Raw genomic sequence first — 23,884 nt, forward strand, 5'->3', positions numbered from 1 at the left:
GACTGGTTTAGAATTATTACTCATAGTATTATTAATTCCTTTATCCCTGAGTTTCATGCTAGCACTACAATGGCTAACTATCTTCAGATGTTGTATCTTCACATAATGCAGGCACCAGAACATCTTCTACTTTTCTTGTGCAGTGATCAGGTAGTCATAGGTAGTTCATGAGTTAACTTAAAGTGGTAAGCTTCCATCCTGCAAAATACTTTATTTCATGTTTTGGTTTCTTAGGTTTTAGAATTTGTTTCATACTTATTGGCTATGGTCCCGACACTTTATTGGTATTCGGTTTTGTTAGAGGCTTTGTGGGTACTGTGGACTTGGGTGTTGTATTGGTAATTTCTATTGGTTATCGGTATCGGCTGGTGGCTGGTGGTTATTGAGATAACTTAGAATCCTTGAACTTATGTTACTCTATCTTGTTATATGTTTGGACTCTAGTCTATGCTAGTGTGTGTTGTGTTCTGTTGACTGGGAAATTGGGGTGGCCTTTGGTCCTCGCCGGACTTGAGATGGCCATCGCGGCCAGGCCCTAATTTGGATCATGATAGTCTCAAAGTAATAGTGAGTGATGTTTTTGATCTTTTCCTTACTCCTTTATTCCCAACTCAATGAGGTGCTCCCTTTATTTCCAACTTCAAATCCCCTTAGTCTTTCCTCCATCCCTCTCATTCTTCTATCTATGTCCATCAATCGCTTTGCTATGTCAGCCATGGATACTATAAGGTTTATGAAACTCTCCTTAACTTGTTTCCCACTTGTATGAGACATGGTAACTACAATATTCAACGAACAATGTTAGTGGTAAAATTCTCACACCACTCATATAGAACCCTCAACTTACCTTCTACATTTCCACTCGAAGTTGCTATCAAGTAACCTTCATTCAATCAATCACAATTTCCTACCCTTATGAAAGAGTAGTTCTTATTTGACTCAAATGAAAATAATATGAATAAAAAATATTCAATGAAGGTGTAAAACTATAAAATCTTGAACGCATTGGCACAAATAAAACGTACACAAGAATTACGCCGCAACTAAGTAGGTGAATTACTAGTCGCTAGGTAGTTTAAGAGATTAGAAGTGATTTAGACCTAAAATAAGGAAATAGAGATTAGAACCTGAATTTTGTTTATGGAATATGAATTCTCAAAGTTCTAGACACTTGAGTGTTGCATAAATGTAAGGAGAATCACCAATTTGAGCTAGGGTATTGCCAATTGGAATGGAAAATCGCTGATTTGGCACCCCTGCACCGAATTGGACGTTGTATCCAAGTGTAATTTGGTGCTGCTATTCTTTATTCAATAGAGTATCACCCCCTTTGGTGATGGTACTTTTGCTTCACCGATTGGGAGTTGGTAGCTTACCTGTTGACACCATATTTCACCCTTTTGTGAGGTCCCTTCTACTACTTTTGTCTCAAACAAGAACTATTCCTTTTGACTCTTTTTGGGGGATCAAACAACACCTTTAGAGTGTTATTCCTCAACAAGATATGAAGAATACGAAGAATGTTTCAAACTTTCAACCCATATGTTTTCAACTTGGATTTACCTCAAATTTCAAATTCTAGTTCTTTTCATTGTCACGATCAAGGACCACTATATTTGGAACTTCAATTTCAATCTAACTCTTCCAAAAATTCAATCCCAAAGTTTTTCACATGTGACAATGGTGAAAACTTGACTTACCTCTAAGTTAACTAAGAATTTGGATCTATACACTATAACATTAGAGGAATTCTATTCTAACGTCAAAAACTACAAACAAACTCAACATCAAACTTACGTATTTCTAAATTTTGATAAACTCCATTTTCTTCTTTGAATTTTCTAATTTTGAACCTAGATTGAGAATTGATGGGAAAATCCTTTAGCCTTGGCTCTAATACCAAATGATACAAACCTAATCCAAAAATTAGGATTCAAACGCAGAAAAGAAGAAAACACAAAATACCAAATGAAATAAAGGATATGAAGATTATTGATTCGCAATGAGGATTATGGGATACAAAGGACTTATACCTTCACCTCCCAATTGATCCAAGTCATTTTTCGACAATTAAGTTGAACAAGAAATTACAATTGATTCCACAAATGGGAAAATCATAGAAATCGATTGAACAACGAAGTTAACCAAGAAACTAAGAGATTCCACTCCTAATCATTCTTCTAATGAACTATCAACTACATGCACTTAAATTAAGCTATTGTTTAGAGTAATTAAGCAATACCCAAAATGATCTACCAAATGAAATGAAGAAGGCAAGTATGTATAGCGCATGCATTTACAACTTAAGCCTAAAAATGACTTTAAGTTAAAATAAGGCCTAGGGCATGACCTATCAAATGACTCAATTAGCCACTTTTAGACATAGAATCGATGATGTCATCTTTAGTATTGACAAAGGCAGTGGCAATGTGCCGATTTGCCTCTTAGGTCATTGAAATGGGTAGCGCGCGCTCCTTAAAGTATACATATAAAACACATGAGTGTGTTTCTATTTCATGAATAAAAGAATCAAAGAAATAACATGCATAAAGAAAATAAAATTCGCTGCCAGAAATAAAATACTTCATGCCTACTATAACGATTGAAAGAATTAACTTATTTTTACCAAAGAACAAAATAAAAGAAAATAGCAGAAAATCTTAGATTACGAGAAATTTCACTGTCTTAATATCAGAACTACCTCCTTTAAGAGCGTTTGAATCACCATTTCTGTAATATAAAAGAATGATTTTTTCGGTGATAAAAACCTTTGATCTTTTCGCCACTTCATTCGGCAATAACACACTTATTTCATCTAATTTTTTATCAAAAATTTTCAACTGAAATGGAAACACGAGAATTTATTATCAATTGTTGATTATATATAATTCATATATAATCTTTAAAATTATTAACTTAAACTAAAGAAATATAGAAAGACGGAAAAGATGCTCATAATGAATGCATAAATCAAAATAAGAAGAATAGTAAGTAGCAAAAGTGATTATATTTATGTGGTAAAGTTTGATCACAATATTACTTAAATAGAATTACATTATATAATTTTTTTATGTAAGGTAAATTTTCAATTAATTTAGAAGTGTTAAATATTATGATTTCATTTACTTATATGAAATTGTACAAATTATTTTCGTGTATGAAGTAAAATTATTATTGATTAGAAGTGATGATTTTTTATTTAGATAAAATAAGGACTCTGATTAAATTTTTTAGTATTTATGTATAATTAGAATATTACATTGAGAAATATAAGAAAAGACAATAGTTGATGAAATTAAAAAACTATGGAAATAAAAAAAAATTAAAACATGACAATATTTTGTTAAGGAAAAGACAATTGTTTGTTTTTGGAACTAGAAAATTATGGAAGTAAAAGGAAAAGCATAAAACACGGAAGTTTTTGTTTGGAACTTTTTTTCTTTTGAATTTTTTTAGAATATAATATTATTAATGTTTATATATAATTAGAATTTTATTTGAGAAATATAGGAAAAAATAATTTTATCTATTGCAGAATCTTTTAATAAAGCGCAAAAAGTTCAAATAACTTTTCTAAAGTGCATACATACATACTGTAACGAACTGAAACTTTGATGAAATATGTGAAATGTGTTTTTTTGTGTGATTTGACTATTTTACCCCTCCCCATAGTTGCATTGTGGTATTTCTAGAACGTGGGGTTGATTGACACGGTTCTCAATGCATTTTAGTATTATTTATGCGTTATTGTGGTTTTTGGTGGCCTCAAGAGCCTTATTATGGACTTTTGTGATTATCTTTTGATTCGTGCAACAGATTGTTGAACTGTCTGCGCCAGCAGATCTTGAATGTTGATTTTAGGGTAGTAACATGTTTGTTCTGGTTCTGTAGATTTTAAACCTCATTTCGACCCTTGGTTTGAAAAATTATGATTTTAGATTTCGGGGGTCAACTCTATGAATATGACCTTTTTAAAAATTGGATATCGTCATTGAGTCCGGAGGGTCAAATTTAGTGTGTGTACATAGTTCATTTATATTTAGCGGATTTCCAATGAATCCTGAGGTCTTAGCGAGAAATTGGAAAATTTAGGTTTCAGTTGTCATCTGGTGTGGCCCGCGATCACACATGATGTTTAGGGCAGTAGTGTGATCACATAGGGTAGTCTGGTGATCGCCATACCCTCTTTTAAGGTCAGGGTATGTGATTGCACACCTGAGTGTTTGATTGCCCACCTGAGTGTGCGATTGCCATACCTAATGGCTTGGAATGGATATAAAAAGACTCCTTAGGTCGCGAATTGGCGCATTTCTCACCCATTCTTGAGAGACAAAAACCCTAAAATAGTGTGAAAGCTTAAAAGTGAAGTTGTTAGTGCTTGGGAAGCTAGATTAACATCCATTTTTTCTCTCTCATGGATTTAAGGTAATAATTCACCCTTTTCTTACTTAAATCTCATGATTTATTTCTCAAAATGTCAAAAACATTTAGACTTGATTTTAAACTCCAATTTTACTCCTTTTCACTTGAATAATGTTCCTAATCCTATAATCACTAGGTTTTCCTCAATTTAGCCTTCAAAACAACTTTGATTCTTGATTTTAAAACAGATATCAAAGGTATTACCTTGTAAAGTTTAAAAATAATTCTTCTTTGATTTGAACCTCATTTTTAACTCGATTTGACTTGGATTTTCAGTTGTAGGTTCCTAAAGATAAGGGGAAAAGTTTTTGAAATAAAGTTATGATTTTTCTATTCCTTTTTGAAAATCTATTTTGGGGATCTATTTTGACCCCAAACTAAAAGTAGGAAATATAAGTATCGTTGGCTTAGTTTTAACATGTATATTTTATATTTCTTAGTTTTAGTTTATTTCAAGATTGTTCGTGAGGAGTAGGACTTCAAGATCAAAGTATAGTGGACCAGTTTCGGCATTCGAGGTAGGCTATGACTTAACTCTTTCAGACTGGGCTGGGTAGTTAATTTGTATACAATATGCATGTTAAGGGTGGAAACTAATTATGAAAAATGGCTATCTATGAGTTGTTTCCATGTGGGGGCCTATATGTGATGTAATTATTTAATATGAGATATTATGTCGTATGTGTGACCGTGTGGGGTCCTACATGATGTTGATAGCATATGTTGCATACGAATAATTGTATTGTATTGTTGAAAATGCCTAATGTGGTGCTATTAGAGTATTGTGATATATTCATACTTGTTGGCATATCATACATGTGTAAATTCATGAATGGTTGAAAACAATGAGTGGATAATTGGCTCACATATTGGTATATTGTTTGGTTATGAAAATACTTGTTATGGTTGGTTGTTGAAATAATCTTTACGGTTGTTTATGAATATTTCATCATCCTCCTCATGGCATCATATGCATAATTTCACTATTTTTTTGTATGCTTTATATATGTTTACTTGTTGTTGTTGTTTGTCATACTTAATTGTGTTTTATATTCTTGGGAAACACTAGAAATACTAGAGATTCTGGAAATACTAGGAACATAAAACTTTATAGACTTTCTATGAAGGATATGCGGGAGAGGAGTCATGGATAGTGGTATTGGATCTTATAGACCTCTCCGAAGTTTATGCCAGAGAAGGGTCATGGATAGTAGTATTGGATATTAGATCTTATAGACCTCTCTAAAGGTTATACCGAAGAAGATTCATGGATATTGATTGTATACGGGTTGACAAACCCCCCATGGGTCCTGCGTTGGGAGGCTTACCTATGTAGGTTCATACGGGGTAGTATATGGGTTAACGAACCCTCCATGGGTTCTATGTTGGGAGGCTTTCCTTCATAGGTGTATATGAAGGTTGTGCGGCAAACTCACGCTTCACCCTTATTATCCTTATTATTATCATTATCATTATTATAATCATCATCTTCTTCTTCTTTTGCATTTGATATATGGTGTTTATTCTATGATATCTTATGCATTTGATATCCCGATTCTGCATTCAACCACTTTTTTGCTTCCCTAATCAGTGAAAAGGGGAACAGCATCATCTTTACATAATCTACATTCACAACCATAGGAATGAATGTGTGACTGATTTCCAAAAAATTTTCAAGTGGACTTATGGATCTTTATGTGAAAGACCTATGAATTATCCACTTCTAAGTAGAAGTTGTACCACATTCTGTTTAAGCTCAAAATTGTATCCATCTCTCGACTTCTGAAATTGGGAGGTCAAATTTGTTAGAACTGGGATTGCCACTCCCCTAACTGTCCTGTGGGTTGCTTATTCTTCAGTTATTTGAGCAGGATTTTCTTGATATTCTGTGATTTAAGAAATACAGGGGAGAAGGATTAGTTCTCACCTTTATTGATGGAAAAGTTACACTGGTTCAGAGCTTGGTTCAATCAAGTCCTGATCCTTTGCCAGCTTACTACTTTGTAAACTAGTTTCTTGCAAAAACAAAACCAAGAAAAAGTGTAAAAACACCGAGGAAATCTAAAAATCTAAAATAAAATGGTTTCCAAATTGCAAGTCCTCGGCAATGGCGCAAAAAACTTAACAGCGCCCAAGCACACACGCATGTGTACGTGGTCTACCAAGTAGTAAAGTGGCCTTCAAGAAAGTTGAGTATCAATCCCACAGGATTTTTTCCAACAACTATTCAATTCTAGTTCAACTTGTAAGATTAATTTGATTCAAAGGTAACCACAAAGAGTTTGAAATATTGTAAAATAAAGTAAAGGAAACAACGCATAAAATAAAAGTCTTGAAACAATCAATGGAGTAAAGCCCAGGGTTAAAGCACTCCAAACAATCATATTATGTTATTGAATTTCCTTTATTAACTCGCTTATCTTGGTTGTTGATTCGTAGGGTTAATGGAATGATCATGGTCTCTCGACCTTTAATTGTTTACTTAATATAGACATTAAAATTTCATCATTGAGTGGGGATGAAATGATCCAATTAAGTTCATTAAGCTATCATCCTACATTTGAATAAAGTAAGGCATCTAAGTACATCCCTGTCCTAAACACTAATTCAAATTCCTTATTTATAAAAAATAAGAACTGTACTTCATTCATCTTTATATTCTATCTCCCTATTTCCTCTCCCGAGATCAAAAGGTAGACAATTGATATATTTTTTGGGTGATCATACCATTAAATAGTTAAATCAAAGATGAACAAGCAACTAAATATGATAAGCTAATTTAATGAAATCAATTCAAAACAATACTCATGTTCTTGGCTTTAACCTTGAAAAGGAGGTTTCTAGCCACTCATAGTCATATTCATGATCCAAAAGGTTGAATAAATTATATAATCTATTGGAAAGCTAAATAAAAGAATGTGAAACTAAAAAAAATGTGTAGTAGCAAATCCTTGATGTTCCAAGACATCCAAAGATGATTAACAATGTATACAAGAGGTGTATTTATAGTTGAACAAACTCTAGGCCGTGTATACATAGGAGAAGGAAACTTTGGCCACATGTAGATAGAGGGGCATCACCTCCTTTAGTGCACCGTTATAGAGAATGCATCACGGGCTGTTTATCCATAATACAAGGGAGCCTTCATGGGCTCCCTAGCCTGCTAGTGCGGGCTAATCACCTCCCTTTTGCATCCAATATTTCTGTAAGTGTTCCTCCGCTTCTTTCTTTGCCTTGTGGTGGTGTTTTTCCTTGGTTTTAAGCTTGTATATCCTATATATACTACAATATTCAGCTCATAAATCTTCCTACATAATCATACACCATGAATTAAAGATTTAAACAACACAATATCTATAACAATAAATCAAAACAAGAGCCAAGATAGGCTAGTTTGTGTTAATCTTTAACTTATTGTTCCACCTCTACACTTGATCAAATTGAACTTTGCATATTACCAACAAGTTTTTCAATTCATAATTACACATTTAAACCATTTGGAACTCCTTTAACGCATTAGAATCAAACGAAACCAAGTAGACACACAACTAGCTCAAGTTAGTAAAACTAGTTTTCTTGATTGAACTCTAAATGACTCAATTAAGTACAAACTTATTTGAAAACACATTGAATAATTGTAATCACGCCCTTGAAAACTTATATGCTTATTTATATCACTATCACATATAAAGCACCCGAATTATCCTCAAAATAAGGCTAAATAAGTTAAAATAGTAACACTAGAGGGCATAAATACACCCAATAGCGATAGGAGAAGAAGTATTTGATTAAACCCTTGTCCTCCTACTAGGAACTCAACCTCAAATGGGTTCCCAAATATATCAAATGCTTTTGTTTGAAAGTGGAATAAAGGTATTGCAGTCAAAACTTTTTTCAAGTAAATGTTCAAAGCATTTGACTAGAAGGTCTGACTGTATTCTCTCTCTCAAGATAATTCAAATTGGAGGTGTCTCACATGAAAAAGGCAATAAGGTTGAACTCTCATTTGATGGAGTTACTGTGTCAATCTTAAAGTTAGGAAGATTTTTTATCAAAGACCAAAATTTCAAAAATGTGTTGGGACATATAAGTTCCTCTTTACTCAAATAGTTGATTTCGAAGGACCTAGTCCTTGGGATGTAAAAGCTGAAATTTACAGACAACAAGTCCAAAGTAGAGCAGAAAAGAAGTCTATGTTTTTCATTGTAGTTGACTTGTAAGCTACATCTCGTCAAGATAAGCATCTAGAGTTTTCAATTAAAAGAGGGGAACTCTATGTGTTTAAGAAAGTGTAAATGTGATTTTTGATGAGTCAAGAAAGATAGTGAATTTAGGTTGTTGTGAAGATTCAAAAATTGAAGATCTCATCTCTGTTCAAAGGGGTGATGTAGATTAAAATGTTGAAGGAAATGCTGATCCAAGATCTCTATCACAAACTCTAGCTCTGGTTGAAAAAATATCAAGAAGTCAAGTTCTTTAGGGACCTGGTCCTTGTAAAACTCATCTTAGAAGGTAAAACTTGAGGCACGGAGCTTCTCATCCTCTTAACATTCTAAATTTACCTTTGGAGACTTGAATCTAAACAAGAAGCTTAAGTTAGAAAATTCATGGTTTTCTCAACATCCTTGTCCCAAAGTGAGCTCAAAAATGTCAAAAAGGTTCTGCAAGATGTTGATTTGCTTAGTGCAAGAAAAAGGAACCTTGGTGACTTGAAGATGTTATGTCTGAAACTTGGTCCCTAGACCTACTGATAGAATAATTCTTTAAATAAAGTGGTGTACTAAATCTAACAAGTTGAGGATGAATTTGATCAAATCAACCTGACCTACTAAATGAATCAGTCTCTCTTCCTAAAATTAGCTATGATCATGAGACACGTATCCTCGGTAAAATAAGTATATATTTGTCTAACTCTGTACCATACCTTTGCAGATACACACCTATGGGAACAACTTCGGAAGAGGACAAATGTGACTTGCACAAAATTAAGGATTCTCTCAAGAAAGAGAGGGACCTGGTCCCATCTCTCAAGGTTAGTACCAAAACAATGTGCTCTAATAATCATGAAATTCTGTCTAAAAATCCATACGTCTTGTCTTATCTGAGAAAAAGTCATGAATTCATAAGCAATGTAAAGAGTCACCCAATTAAAGTCAAATGCGTCATTTCAAAAATGCATTTTTTAATAACAATGGTCACCTCACTTAAATCACCAAACCAAATATATCTTCTACTATTATCTTCCAAAAATTGACTTAATTCATTTTTTCCAATTGTCCTTTTCATCTTTAAATTAAACTGATCCTTTCTTTTTCTTTCATAAAATCTTGAAATGTCAAACATTCCCTCTTCCTCAACCTCTATTAAAGATCATGAATCTGATAAAGCTCTAAAAAGTCAATTAGAACAATCCTAAATTAAACCTTCTGATCTCTTAACACCTAGTACCATAGAATAAATCACCTCAAGTCCTCAACAAGAACCTATGTCAACTCTTCCTACTGAGTCCTCGCCAAAAAATCCACAACCCCTAACTGAGTCTGTCACCATTGAAACATCCTCAACCATCAAAATTTTTGCTGAATCAACCTTGATAGTGGATCTAAATTAAGGGTTTGGTTCACCATTTTAGTAAGAAATTTCATAATCCAAAATTTTTCTTTCCCCAAAAGAATTGAAATCATCTAAAATCCCTATTTATTCTAAAGAACCAAAAAATACTGAACTCCCAAAAACACTTTAAATACCTGGTTCCGCTACTCCCTCTGAGTAAAACCTTATTTTTCCTAAATTATGTGATGAAAAAATCCCTATAAAGAGGTCTAATCTTTCCAGCAGTGTAAACTAAGTAGCTGAGAATTTATTTCTTCTTACATATGATCCAAAGGAAAGCTCAGTCGGTACTAAAGAGCAAATAGTTGGTATGAAGAATGATGTGACTAGAGATAGAAATATTGTGCTACCTCTAAATGAAGAGGATGGAGATGAACCACCATTGAGGTGACCTGTGAAAAATCAAAGAGGCAATAAAGGCAAAGAGAAAGTAATCGATTATGTGGTAAAAGTTATTAGATCCTATTCCACTAGAGGATCTAAAAGAAGCTAATAGCCGATGCTAAAAGGATAGGAAGTCTTCTACTAATAAGAGAAGAAGACTCAAGAAAGTTATTATAGTGAAGGAGGAGAATATTAAAGTTGTAGAGGTGAGAGAAGACAAAAACATTGATCCTGATATTGCAATGGCAACGAAGAAAAAAATACAAGAAATTTATGTCTCGAAAAGGACCAGGTCCTCCCTTTCAAAGTCGGGTAGCTTTGTAGGAGTGTAGCATAAATATGTTGCTATGAAATGAAGAAAGTCTCTGAGGGACCAGGTCCCAAGAAGAGAAAAATTGTTAAAAAAGAGGAAGCAAGTAAAGTGACCTAAAAAGGGAACAAATAAGAAAAAGTTGGGTTTAGAAAGCAAAGGAATCAGATTTGAAAACAGAAAAAGTTTTATCTGGGAGAGTGTTTGATATCAGGATTTATGACAAACCTGGCATGATTGAATTAGTGAAATATGTCAAACACAAAGGATGGTTACACCTCATAGAGGAACCAGCTCCTATGGTCTTTGAAGAGAAAGTGAGAGAATATTTATTATACAATGGAGTTCTTAGATGATGGGTTAAGCTTGACTACCAAAGTGCAAGGAAAATAAATTAAACTGGATGAAGAGTCACTAAGGAAAATTCTAGATATGCATGTAATTAGGGTGAGGATTTTTACAAAGAAACAAGGCTCAACTGAGTTCATGATTAATGTTTCTAATGTTGGAGGAACATCAATAGCTGATGCGAGAAAGACATTTCTCACAAATGAGTCCCAATTAGTATATGAATTTATAAATAAGGTCATAATTCTTAGGTCAAAGAAAAAAGGACCATTGCATTTGTTATTGATTTGTTTTTTATAGAAAGTCTGAGTAAGTTTAAGCTGATAAGTTTTCCTACTCTTATGATAGAGAACATAAATAAAGTGATTATTAGGAAGGAAGTAAAACATAGGATATCGTATGGTTACTTCCTAAACAAAGTATTTGATTATTTTGGAGTAGTTGGGAGTAAAAGGACTCTAGGAACAGTCAAACAAAAGTTTAGTCTGACAACATTGGTGGAAAATGAATACATTAAAGGAAAGGTGGGAACTATGTCCCAATTTTCAAAACTTTTTCCTACTTAGGAGAATTTAAACAAGGAGATGGAGGAGATGAGGAACTAGTTATCTACAAAGGACACTTAGATAGTGCACTTAAAGATGTAGAATCGGAAGTTATCCTTATAGGGACCGGGTGCTAGTGAGGAACTTGCAGCAGAAAATGCAAAACTCTAGGTTAAGGTTGTAGAACTCACTCAGGAGGTTCATGGTCTGAATGTCTAAGTTAAATACCTCACTAATAAATTTCTAAATGCCCATGCTGCAGAGAGTTCTAGAATGGAATTGTTGTTGAAATCCTTCTCCTCTAAGTCCCCCTACATAAGTCCAGTTATTCCTGTGTCACTTTGTTATCTCTGTATGTCAGTTTCTAGTCCTTATTCCTAGTGTGGCTTTAGATAAATTGGGATTTTATATTAATTTAAGTGTGATATAATGGTACTAATCTCTCTTCACAATCAATGAATCCCTTACTTGTGTGTTTCATCTATCTCACTTTTATATTTAAAGTTGGTCCTTATGATAGTGTTGCCCTAGTGGCCATGTGTTAACTATCTTGTGCTTATTATTACACTTGGTTTACTATTATAAAGTATCCCACGTTTTAACCCTTAGAAAATTTCTAGGAATCTCGTTACGACTCATGGTATGAGTCGTAAGCTGGGGTACGACTACTGAAGACCTATCATAAGCTGACTAGTATTAGTTGGTAGGATTTTCTTGGATACTAGAATATATATGACTTAGGGGTGAGTGCCGTATGATTGGGTACGAGTCGTATAGCGTAAGGTGTTCAGTATTTTATCCTCCTGTTGTTACATTCTGCTAGGGATATAGATCATGGGTACGGATCATATACTGAGGTTATGACCTGGTTAGATGAGTCGTATACTGGATTGTGTCTGATCCATGGTTGAGGATTGGTTACGATTGGGTGGGTATCAATCCTAATCTAGGCTACGACTCATAAGAAGGTCAGTTGCGACCCTATGTTAGGTTTTTATGAGATTTAAGTAGGGGTATTTTGGATATTTCCCTACTTACCCTAATAAGGATCCACGACTTCTAATGCATATAAGAGGTTATTTACTCTATTATTTTATTCTTAAACACTTAGAATCTCTTTCAAAATATATCATAATTCTCTTAAGAGATTTTAGGGAAAAGAGCTAGGGTTTCAACTAAGGGATTACTTTGGGGCTTGCCTTGGTGAATTTTTTTCATCAATCTTCTTGGTTTAAGGTAAGATTCTCTTCCCTACGTGTAATTTCAATTAAAGGTATGGTTATATGGTTGATTTCATGGTTTATACTTTTGTATGGTTTTGGTTTTCAATCATTGATTTGGAGGTTTTGATGTTAAAGGCTTGGTTATGATTTCTTATTGTTTTAGTTATGCTTTCTATGCATTAATGGTTTTTTTGGATAATAGAATATCATGGTAATGGTTTAATGGTAATGAAATTTAGTTTTGGTTATATTATGCCCCCAGGGTGTTTGATAAAATGCTTATAAAGATATGTCCATTGCATTGACTTATGCTAATGAAATTTTTGCTTGTTTTCAACTTATATAAGAAACCTTAAATTTTTTCAGTAGTTTACAAAGGTTAATGGTCAATTGGTAATGCTTGTGGAAAACATGGTAGTCTCTGGATGATCTTCCAGGTGTTCTTTCAGATAGGGAAATAAAGTTTGGTATTATTTACTTCTGAACACTTGTCCAATCTCTATTCCTTCATATAGAATGGCTCCGACTGAGTTAAGGTAACTCAAGATGCAAATTAAGGATCTTCTAGACAAAGGGTTCATCCATCCAAGAGTTTCCCCATGGGATACACCAGTGTTGTTCGTGCGCAAGAATGATAGTTCTCTTCGTATATGCATCAACTACAGGCAGTTGAATAAGGTAATGGTCAAGAACAAATATCCTCTTCCTTAGATAGATGATTTGTTTGACTAATTTTAAGGTGCAAAGTTCTTCTCTAAGATAGATCTTCAGTTTGGGTACCATCAATTGAAGATTAGGGAGGTCTATATCCCTAAGATGGCTTTTTGCACTAGGTATGGGCATTATGAGTTTTTAGTGATGTCATTTGGATTGACAAATGCCCTGACAGCATTTATGAATCACCTCCATGTGGTGTTGCAGACTTTAAGGGAATAGCAGTTGTTTGCTAAGTTCTCTAAGTGTGAGTTTTGGTTGAACGTTGTGACTTTCTTGGTTCACATTATATCTAGTGAAGGGATAATGGTGGATCCGCAGAAGGTGGTTATGGTGAAGAAGTGGCCTAAATCTACGACTCCAGCTGATATAATAGCTTTTTAGGTTTAGTCAGGTATTATAGGTAGTTTATGGAGAGCTTATTGTCAATAGTTGCTCCTTAGACTAAGTTGAGTCAGAAGAAGGTTAAGTTATCTTGGTCGGATGCGTATGAGGGTAGTTTTGAAAAGTTGAAGGATAAGTTAACTTCAGCTCTAGGTCTGTCTTTTTCGGAAGGCAATGATGGTTTCATGGTTTATTGTGATACGTCTCGGGTTGGTCTTGGTTGAGTGTTGATGCAGCATAGGAAGGTGATAAACTATGCTTCTAGGAATTTGAAGGTGCATGAGAGGAACTATCCTACTCATGATTTGGAGTTGTTGGTCGTTGTGTTTGCTTTAAAGATATGGAAGCATTATTTGTATGGGGTCCACGTGGATATCTTTTCTCATCACAAGAGCTTGTAGTGTGTGTTCTCGCTGAAAGATCTTAATCTCAGGCAGAGGAGATGGCTTGAGCTTTTCAAAGACTATAATATGAGTCTTCACTACCATCTAGGTAAAGCTAATGTGGTTGATGATGTTCTTAGCAGGTTGTCCATAGGTAGTTTGGCTCATATGGAAAAAGGAAAGGAAGAATTGGTAAAGGATATTCACCGTTTGGCAAATCATAAGGTTCGTCTCTTGGACTCACAGAATGGTGGTGTGATGGTGCAAGAAGTGATTAGATCATCTCTTGGTACGGAGATTAAGGAGAAGCAAGTATTGGATTCTGCCTTGATGAAAATCAATGGCAGGGTTGGTGAGCAAGAGGTTGAGGATTTTAAGAATAACGGCATGGTACTTTGCGGTACCAAGGAAGGTTGTGTGTTCCTTGTGTAGATGGTTTACGGCAAACGATCTTGGCTGAGGCGCACGAGTCGCGCTATGTTGTCCATCCTGGTTCTACTAAGATGTACCATGATCTCAAGGAGATCTATTCACTTCTAAAACAGGCCAAAAAGCGACGAACTGTGTCGCTTTAAAATGCGATGAGAAAAGCGACACAGTCCGTCGCTTTTTTAGTTTAATTTTACTTTTTATTTATTTTTTATTAAAATGGACGGCCAACGTCTTAATATTCGTCCTTCTTTTGGCAGATTATTGTGCCAACTAATTAATAAATAATTTACAATTTTTTTAATAAATGCAACGGATAGCGTCGTAATTTATTTAAAAATAATAATTATAAATTTTTTGAAAAGCGACGTAGTTCGTCGATTTTTAAATTTGATTTTTATTTTAATTTATCTTTATTAAAAGCGACGGACAACGTCGCTATAATTTTTTAAAAAAAATATTAATTCTATAAAAGAGACGCTACCCATCACAATTTGTAATTATTTTCATTTTTATATTTTTTTACAAAAAGCGATGGATAGCATCGCTTTTGTTAAAACTAAATAATAATTAATTTTTTGAAAAGAGACATAGTCCGTCGATTTTTAAATTTAATTTTTATTTTCTTATCTTTATTAAAAGCAATGGACAACGTCACTATAATTTTTATTTTTTTAAATATTAATTATTGAAAAGCGAAGATATCCGTCGTAATTTGTAATTATTTTTATTTTTATTTTTTCTTTTACAACAAGCGACGGACAGCACTGCTTTTGTTAAAACTAAATAAAAATTAATTTTTTAAAAAGCGACGTTGTCCGTCTATTTTAATAAAAATAAATAAAAATAAAAACTAAATTTAAAAACTGACAGACAACGTTGCTATAATTTTTATTTTTGAAATATTAATTATAGAAAAAGTGACGCTATCCGTTGCAATTGTTAATTACTTTTATTTTTCTTGTATTTTTATAAAATGCGACGGACAGTGTCGCTTCTTATAAATATAAATAAAAATTAACTTTATAATAAAAAGCGACGTTGTCCGTCAATTTTTAAATTTAATTTTTATTTTTATTAAAATCAACGGACAACTTCGCTATAATTTTTTATTTATAAAATATTAATTATAGAAAAATGACACTATCTTTCATAATTTTTAATTATTTTTTTATTTTTCCAAATTTTTTTACAAAAAGCGACGGACATTGCCGCTTTTTTAAAAAATAAATAAAAATTAACATTATGAAAATGACATTGTACATTGATATTTGATATTTTTAATTTGCTACTAAATAAATAATTTTTATATTTAAAAAAATAAATGTATTCAATTATATATCTTGAGTCGGGGGTCTATCGGAAATGACCTCTCTACTTCTTTGGAGGTAGCGTATGGACTGCGTACATCTTGCCCTCCCTAGACCCCAATTTGTGGGAATACACTGGGTTTGTTGTTTGATATCACACAATCGATTGATAAAGATAATAATATACTGTTGAAGTTATAATATAATAATATAAGCTAAGTTAAACAACAATTCATCAGGGTATGTATGAAAAATGTTGTATTCCGAGTTAATATACTCGTACATGTGATGTATATAGAACATATTTTGAAGTTGATGGTCAATCAAATACATATGTATATACACACACACGTATCTCTCGTGTATTGATTGTACATAGTAGTCAAAAGCTAGCTAACTGAATATATCTATCCAAATATTTTGTATAATATGTTAACATCATATGATCAAGCTAAGAATACACTATTGAAGTTATAATATTGAAGCTAATTAATCGATAATTCATTTGATTAATATGTTGTATTACGAGATGTATATATTTAATACCGTATTCAAACATTAATTAACCAGAAATTGTTTGTAGAATATGAAATGCATTGACATTATTATGTGATTTACATTATTATATTATTTATATAATTTATTTATAATTAATTTAAAAATAATAATTTTATTTATTTTTTAATATTAATTTTATATTGTTACTATACTTATTAAATATAATCTTTATTCAGTTCAATTTTCCTACTTTATTTAAATTCTAGTCATGTTATACTCAAGTGTCAATTGAGTTTAATTGGACTCAATCGAAATCCCCAATTCAATCTTTTTCAGCCTATACTTAGTTGTTGTATTCATTTTCTCGTAATCTCATAGAGAAAACAATCAAAAGATGTCACCTTGATTAATTATTCTTATTATTACTATTATTACATTTACGCCCAACTTATTTCAAATTTATTATCAATAATTTTTATGTAATATTTTTTATGTGATATATTCGTGTATGTGATGTAATAAACTCAATCTTACTTTTTTGTATAAAGTGCAAAAATTATTCAATTACTGTAAGGGTATAAAAGTTTGAAAACTCAATATGAAATATAGATATTGACATGTCACATCCACTATTTTTAAAATGTATAAATTATTTTATTACTTTTAATATTATTTTTTTTATAATTTACTAATATTTTTTTACACAATCTTGCTAATATTTATCAAATCATTTTTGTGAATGCGCACACTTGCAATTTACAAGTACATTGTCTATTATTACTATTATTATTATTATTATTATTATTATTATTATTATTATTATTATTATTATTATTATTATTATTATTATTATTATTATTATTATTATTATTATTATTTAATTGAATTTAATTTTACTTTTTGTTTAATTATTAGCCAATTTTATACTCAATTAATGTTAATTTTAGCCAAATTGATGGCATGTTTTAATCTCAAATTAAAAGTCAATTTTTGACTTGTTTTTAATAATTTTAATCTCAGTCGTTGATCAAAACTGATCCAACGACTGAGATCAATCTTTTTTCCCTTTCCTTTTTAACTAAAAACCTAAACCTAAACCTTAATCCTATTCTCTCAAAAAAAATAAAAACATTCGCCCCTCCCTCTACATCCCCTCTCTCTTTGCGTCATCTCCATTATCTCCCTTTCTCCGACCAACCATGAACGGTGACAGTCCATCAACCCCGGTGAAAATCCAAAACCAGCGCTGCTCCCTTCGACAAAATCGTCCAACAAATCGGCCAGCCACCAACCGCCGCCATGAATAGCCAAGCCGTCGCCAGTAGCCATTTCAACCAGAGACCCTCTATCTCCGTTCCCTTTCTTCTTTTTCTCCATGTCGCTGCCTTTGCCTCTCTTCTGCCGTGCAAACTTGAAAGTAAGCCTCCATTTTACTTTTCACTTCTTACGCAAAGTCAGTCAAAATAGGAAGAAACTATTTTGACGAGAGATAATACCATTGCCTTTTATGTTTTCTCCCACCACCAAATGTCAATTTGGATTTTACTTTCAGCCATAAAATTAAGGTTTTTTTATTTTTTAAAATAATTTTTGACTTTATTGAAAATTAGTGTTTGATCAAAAATCTGTTTGGAATATAACTTATATACATTGAAGCAAAAATATTATTTTATTTATTCTTTATAAAAAATGCAATAGTAATTAAACACAACTTCATATTCAACTCAAGCTTCATAATTTCAAATAAAGTGGAATTTTTGGAATCTATGCCTACTAAGAGTGCTTGTTTTTCTATCTACCAAAGTGCTATAGTTAAGTGCAAGAATCAATTCAAATATACTTATACTCAAACATTAATTTACTTTTTTTTTGGAAAGAAGATATGCATACAACTGAGATTTTAAGAAAAAAATGTAATCAAAGAAACAATCATAGCATTTCTCAATTAATTACAACACCAGCTTTTATACGTCTGAAATACTGTAAAAGTATCACATCTTAGCCAAGAAAATTCATATTTTCTTTCTTAATTCTATTTTATTATTTATGAAAGTATAAGTCAAATAGAACAAGAAACTTTAAGAATATAGACCAGTCCTACAAAAATCTTTCAATCCTTCAGCTTCGGATGAACTTGCAAAAGCATTATAGCGTAATGTTTAAGTTGATGTACTTGAAATGTAAACTTGTCAATTGAATTTACTAAAGTGTGGTCACTTGATAAGTAAATTAGTGACTCAAAAATGTTTAAGTTTAGGTACTAGAAATGTGAACTTGTCAATTGAATTTACTAAATTTGGTTACTTGAGTAGTGAACTAGTGACTCGAAAATGTTTAAGTTTAGGTAGTTGAAATGTGAACTTGTGTTTTGAATTTAATAAATTGTGGTCACTTGAGTAGTTAATTAGTGACTCGAAAATGTTTGAGTTTAGGTACTTGAAATGTGAACTTGTCAATTGAATTTACTAAAGTGTGGTCATTTGAGTAGTGAATTAGTGCTCAAAAATATTTAAGTTTAGGAAATTGAAATGTCAACTTGTCAATTGAATTTACTAAAGTATGGTCACTCGAGTAGTGAATTAGTTACTCAAAAATATTTAAGTTTAGGTAGTTGAAAGGCGAACTTGTGTTTTGAATTTACTAAAGTGTGGTCACTTGAGTAGTGAATTAGTGACTCAAAAATATTTTAATTTTAGGTACTTGAAATGTGAACTTGTCAATTGAATTTACTAAAGTGTGATCACTTTAGTAGTTAATTAGTGACTCGAAAATGTTCAAGTTTAGGTTGTTGAAAGGTGAACTTGTGTTTTGAATTTACTAAAGTGTGATCACTTGAGTAGTGAATTAGTGACTCAAAAATTTTTAAGTTTAGGTACTTGAAATGTCAACTTGTCAATTGAATTTACTAAAGTGTAGTCACTTGAGTAGTGAATTAGTGACTCGAAAATGTTTAGTCTAGGTAGTTGAAATGTGAACTTGTGTTTTGACTTGAAAATGATTAAGTGTAGTTACTTCAAAATGGTTAGTATAGTGACTTAAAATGTCAATTAGCTATTTGAAAATGGTTTGAGTGTAGTGACTTGAAATGTGTACTAGTAAATAAGTTCTTTGAAAATTATTAAGGGTAGTGATATGAAAATGATTAAGTGTAGTTAGTTGAAATTGCGAACTTGTAACTTGAAAATGGTTAAGTGTAGTTACTAGAAATTGTGAACTAGTGACTTAAAAATAGTTAAGTGTAGTCACTTGAAATGTGAATTAATTAATTGAAAGTGTTTAAGTATAGTTACTTGAAATGAATGATTAAGTATAGTTATTTGAAATGTGAAGTAGTTACATGAAAATGGTTAAGACTAGTTATTTGAAATGTGAAGTAGTTACTTGAAAATGGTTCAAGTATAGTGACTTGAAATGTGAATTAATTATTTGAAAATGGTTAAGTGTAGTGACTTGAAAGGTCTACTAGTTATTTGAAAATAGTTAAATGTAGTGACTTGAAATGTGTACTAGTGACTTGTAAATGGTTAAGTATAGTGAACTGAAATGTCAATTACCTATTTGAAAATGGTTTGAGTGTAGTGACTTAAAATGTGTACTAGTGAATAAGTTATTTGAAAATTATTAAGTCTAGTGGCTTGAAAATGATTAAGTGTAGTTACGTGAAATTGAGAACTTGTGACTTGAAAATGATTAAGTGTAGTTACTTGAAATTGTGAACTTGTGATTTGAAAATGGTTAAGTGTAGTCACTTGAAATGTGCACTAATAACTATAAAATAAAATGTCTATTAGATATTTGAAAATGGTTTGAATGTAGTGACTTGAAAATAGTTAAGTGTAGTCATATGAAATATGAACTAATGACTTAATTTTTATTTGTTTTGATGTAAACTTGCATACAAATGACATCTGATGGTGATGGTGATCGACCTCGTCCTGATAAGAGTTTGAAGTCAACTATTAGAAGAAATCTAGAATGCCTATAGACTCTAATGAAAATACTTTAGGATTGCTTAAGTGTTTTGATTTTTTGTTGGATTAATTATTAAGTGTTTTGGATTTCGGATTTGATTATTTAAGTATTGTTGATTTGAATTGCTTAAATATTTTGATAATTTAGTGTGTTGAATGGTTATTTTAAAAATATGTGTTGCATGAGGCTGTATCAACTGAATTGCATTTTTATTTGGCTGGTGGGATACAGAAAATGTAGATTTCTGCATCCAAAAAAATTGCAGAGAAGCGACGGACAGGGTTCCTTGTGTCCGTCGCTTTTTTGAAATACATTTTCAAAAATGCAACGCTTTGTGTCGCTTTCTAAATCAGTACTTTTTAAAGAAGAAAAACGATGATGGTCGCCGCTTTTTATTCATTATGAAGAGCAAAAAGCGACGATCAATGTCGCTTTTTATTCATTATGAAGAACAAAAAGCGACTATCAATGCCGTTTTTTATTCATTATGAAGAGCAGAAAGTGACGATCAATGTTGCTTTTTTAATCATTATAAAAAATAAAAAGCAATGACCAATGTTGTTTTTTAATCATTATGAAGAACAAAAAACGATGACCAATGTCGCTTTTTCTATAAAAAAAAAATTATTTTTCTCAAATTACGACGGACAGTGTCAATATTCCTAAAAAAAATAATTTTTTCAATAAAATGATGATGTCCATCATTTTTTGTTCATTATGTGTTCTTCACATGAAGAACAAAAATGACACACAGCATCGCTTTTTCAAAAAATAACTAAAAAAAATTCTCTAAAAGCAACACTGTCTTTCGTAATAAAAGCGACACAAGCCGTCGTTTTCAAAAAACAATGCCCCTTTTTAGATGAAAAAAAAACAATGAATTTCCATCACTTTTGTCTAAAAAAGCGATGCTGGTCATCGCTTTTTGGCATTTTTTAGTAGTGATTGGTGGAGTGGCATAAAGCGGGGCGTGGTTGACTTTGTGTCCAAGTGCTTGGTGTGTCAAAAAGTTAAGGTTGGGCACATGAGGCCTGGTGGATTGTATCAAGAGATTAAGTTGCCTGAATGGAAGTGGGAGAAAATCAATATGGATTTTGTTACCGGTCTTTCTCGATCTCGGGATCAATTTGATTTGATTTGGGTCACTATAGATAGGATGATAAAGTCCACGCATTTCTTGCCTATGCGGACTAGCTTTTCAATATAGGATTATGAGAAGTTTTATCTTCAAGAGATTATAATACTATATGGGGTGCCTGTTTCAATTATTTCTAATCACGGTACGCAGTTTACGTCTAACTTCTAGCGGTATTTCCAGAATAGGTTAGGGACTAAGGTGAGTTTAAGTATGACTTTACACCCACAGTTGGATAGGCAGACAGAAAGAACTATTCAGACTTTGGAAGATATGCTTCGAGCTTGTGTGATTGATTATGGTGGCAGTTGGGTGAAGCATCTACCTTTGGTAGAGTTTGCTTACAGTAATAGATATCATAAAAGTATTGGTATGGATTCTTTTGAGGTATTGTATGGTAGGAGGTGTAGATCTCCTATTGGTTGGTTTGAGTTCGATAAGGTTGATTTGTTTGGTCCGAATTTGGTTCATCACGCTATGGAAAGGTGAAAGTGATTCAGGATAGGCTCAAGGCTATCCAGAGTTGTCAAAAGTCATATGCAAATGTTTGACGTAGAGATATGGAGTTTCCATTTAGGGATAAGGTTTTCCTAAGGTGTCTCCTATAAAAAGAGTAGTGCAGTTTGGCAAAAAGGAAAGCTCAGTCCTCCGTACATTGGTCCTTATGAGATTTTATGGAGAACGAGCAATGTTGCGTATGAGTTGTAGTTGCCATCTAGTTTTAGTTTGGTTCATCTGGTATTTTATGTTTCTATGTTGAGGAAGTGCGTCGGTGATTTTTCTTTAATTATGTCTTTGGAAGGGTTGGATATCTCGGATTCTCTGTCTTATAAAGAGGTCTCAGTTGAGATATTAGATAGGTTGGTTCGTCGGTTCTAGACCAAGGATGTGACTTTGGTTAAGGTTCTATGGTGGAACTACCGGTGGAAAAGGCCATGTGGGAAGCGAAAGAGGACATGAAGTCTAAGTATCTGCTCTTGTTTTCTTCTCCTGATGTTCATGCGGAAGGTATCTGTTCTTGAACACATCTTTATTTTCTGAGTTTGTTAAAGAAAAGATTAACATCTTTGCCTCTTTGTTTTTAAACTTTATTAAAGGGATGTTTGATAATGCAAATGACTCTGTGTGTGGTTACCCCGACCTTATCCATTATTCGGGGACGAATGTTCCTAGTGGGGAACACTGAAGTATCCTAGGTTTTGACCCTTAGAAAATTTCCTAGAATCTCGTTCTTCAGACCCATTACAACTCATGATACGAGCTGTAAGCTAGGGTACGAGTGGTAAAAACCTATCATAAGACCAGTTTTAGTTGGTGGGATTGTCTTGGACACTGGAACAGATATGACTTAGGTGTGAGTTTTATATGGTTGGGTACGAGTCGTATAGATGACTCGTAAGGTAATCAATGTTTGATCCTCCTAGCATTATATTCTGCCAGGGATATGAATCATGGGTAACGATTGTTTGTTGAGGTTACAACCTAGTTGGATAAGTCATACTATACAGTGTCTGATCCATGGTTGAGGATTAGTTATGATTGGGTGGGAATCAACCGTAAGCTAGGTTACGACTCGTAAGGAGGTCAGTCGTAACCCTGTGTTGGGTTTTTTTGAGATTTAAGTCGGGGGTATTCTAGATATTTCCCTACTTACCCTAATAAGGATCCACGACTTCTAATGTACTTAGTAGGTTATTTACTCTATTATTTTATTCTTAAACACTTAGAATCTCTTCCAAAACATATCATAATACTCTCAAGAGATTTTGGGGCAAATATCTAGGGTTTCAACTAAGGGATTACTTTGGGGCTTGTCTTGATGAATTCTTTCTATCAATCTTCTTTTTTTTAAGGCATGATTTTCTTCCCTGCTTGTAATTTCAATTAAAGACATGGTTATATGGTTGATTTCATGGTTTATACTTTTGCATGGTTTTAGTTTTTAATCATTGAGTTGGGGGTTTTGATGTTAAAGGCTTGGTTATGATTTTTTATGGTTTTAGTTATTCTTTCTCTGCATTAATGGTGGTTTTCGATAATTGAATTGCATGGTAGTGGAATTTGGTTTTGGTTATATTATGCCCCCAAGGTGTTTGATAAAATGCTTATAAAGATATGTTCATTGCATTGACTTATGTTAATGGAACTCTTGTTTTTTCATCTTATATATAAAACCTTAAGTGTTTTTCAATGGTTTATAAAGGTTAATGTCCA

Source organism: Capsicum annuum, chromosome 7 (genome assembly GCF_002878395.1).
Source record: "Capsicum annuum cultivar UCD-10X-F1 chromosome 7, UCD10Xv1.1, whole genome shotgun sequence".
NCBI lineage: Eukaryota > Viridiplantae > Streptophyta > Magnoliopsida > Solanales > Solanaceae > Capsicum > Capsicum annuum.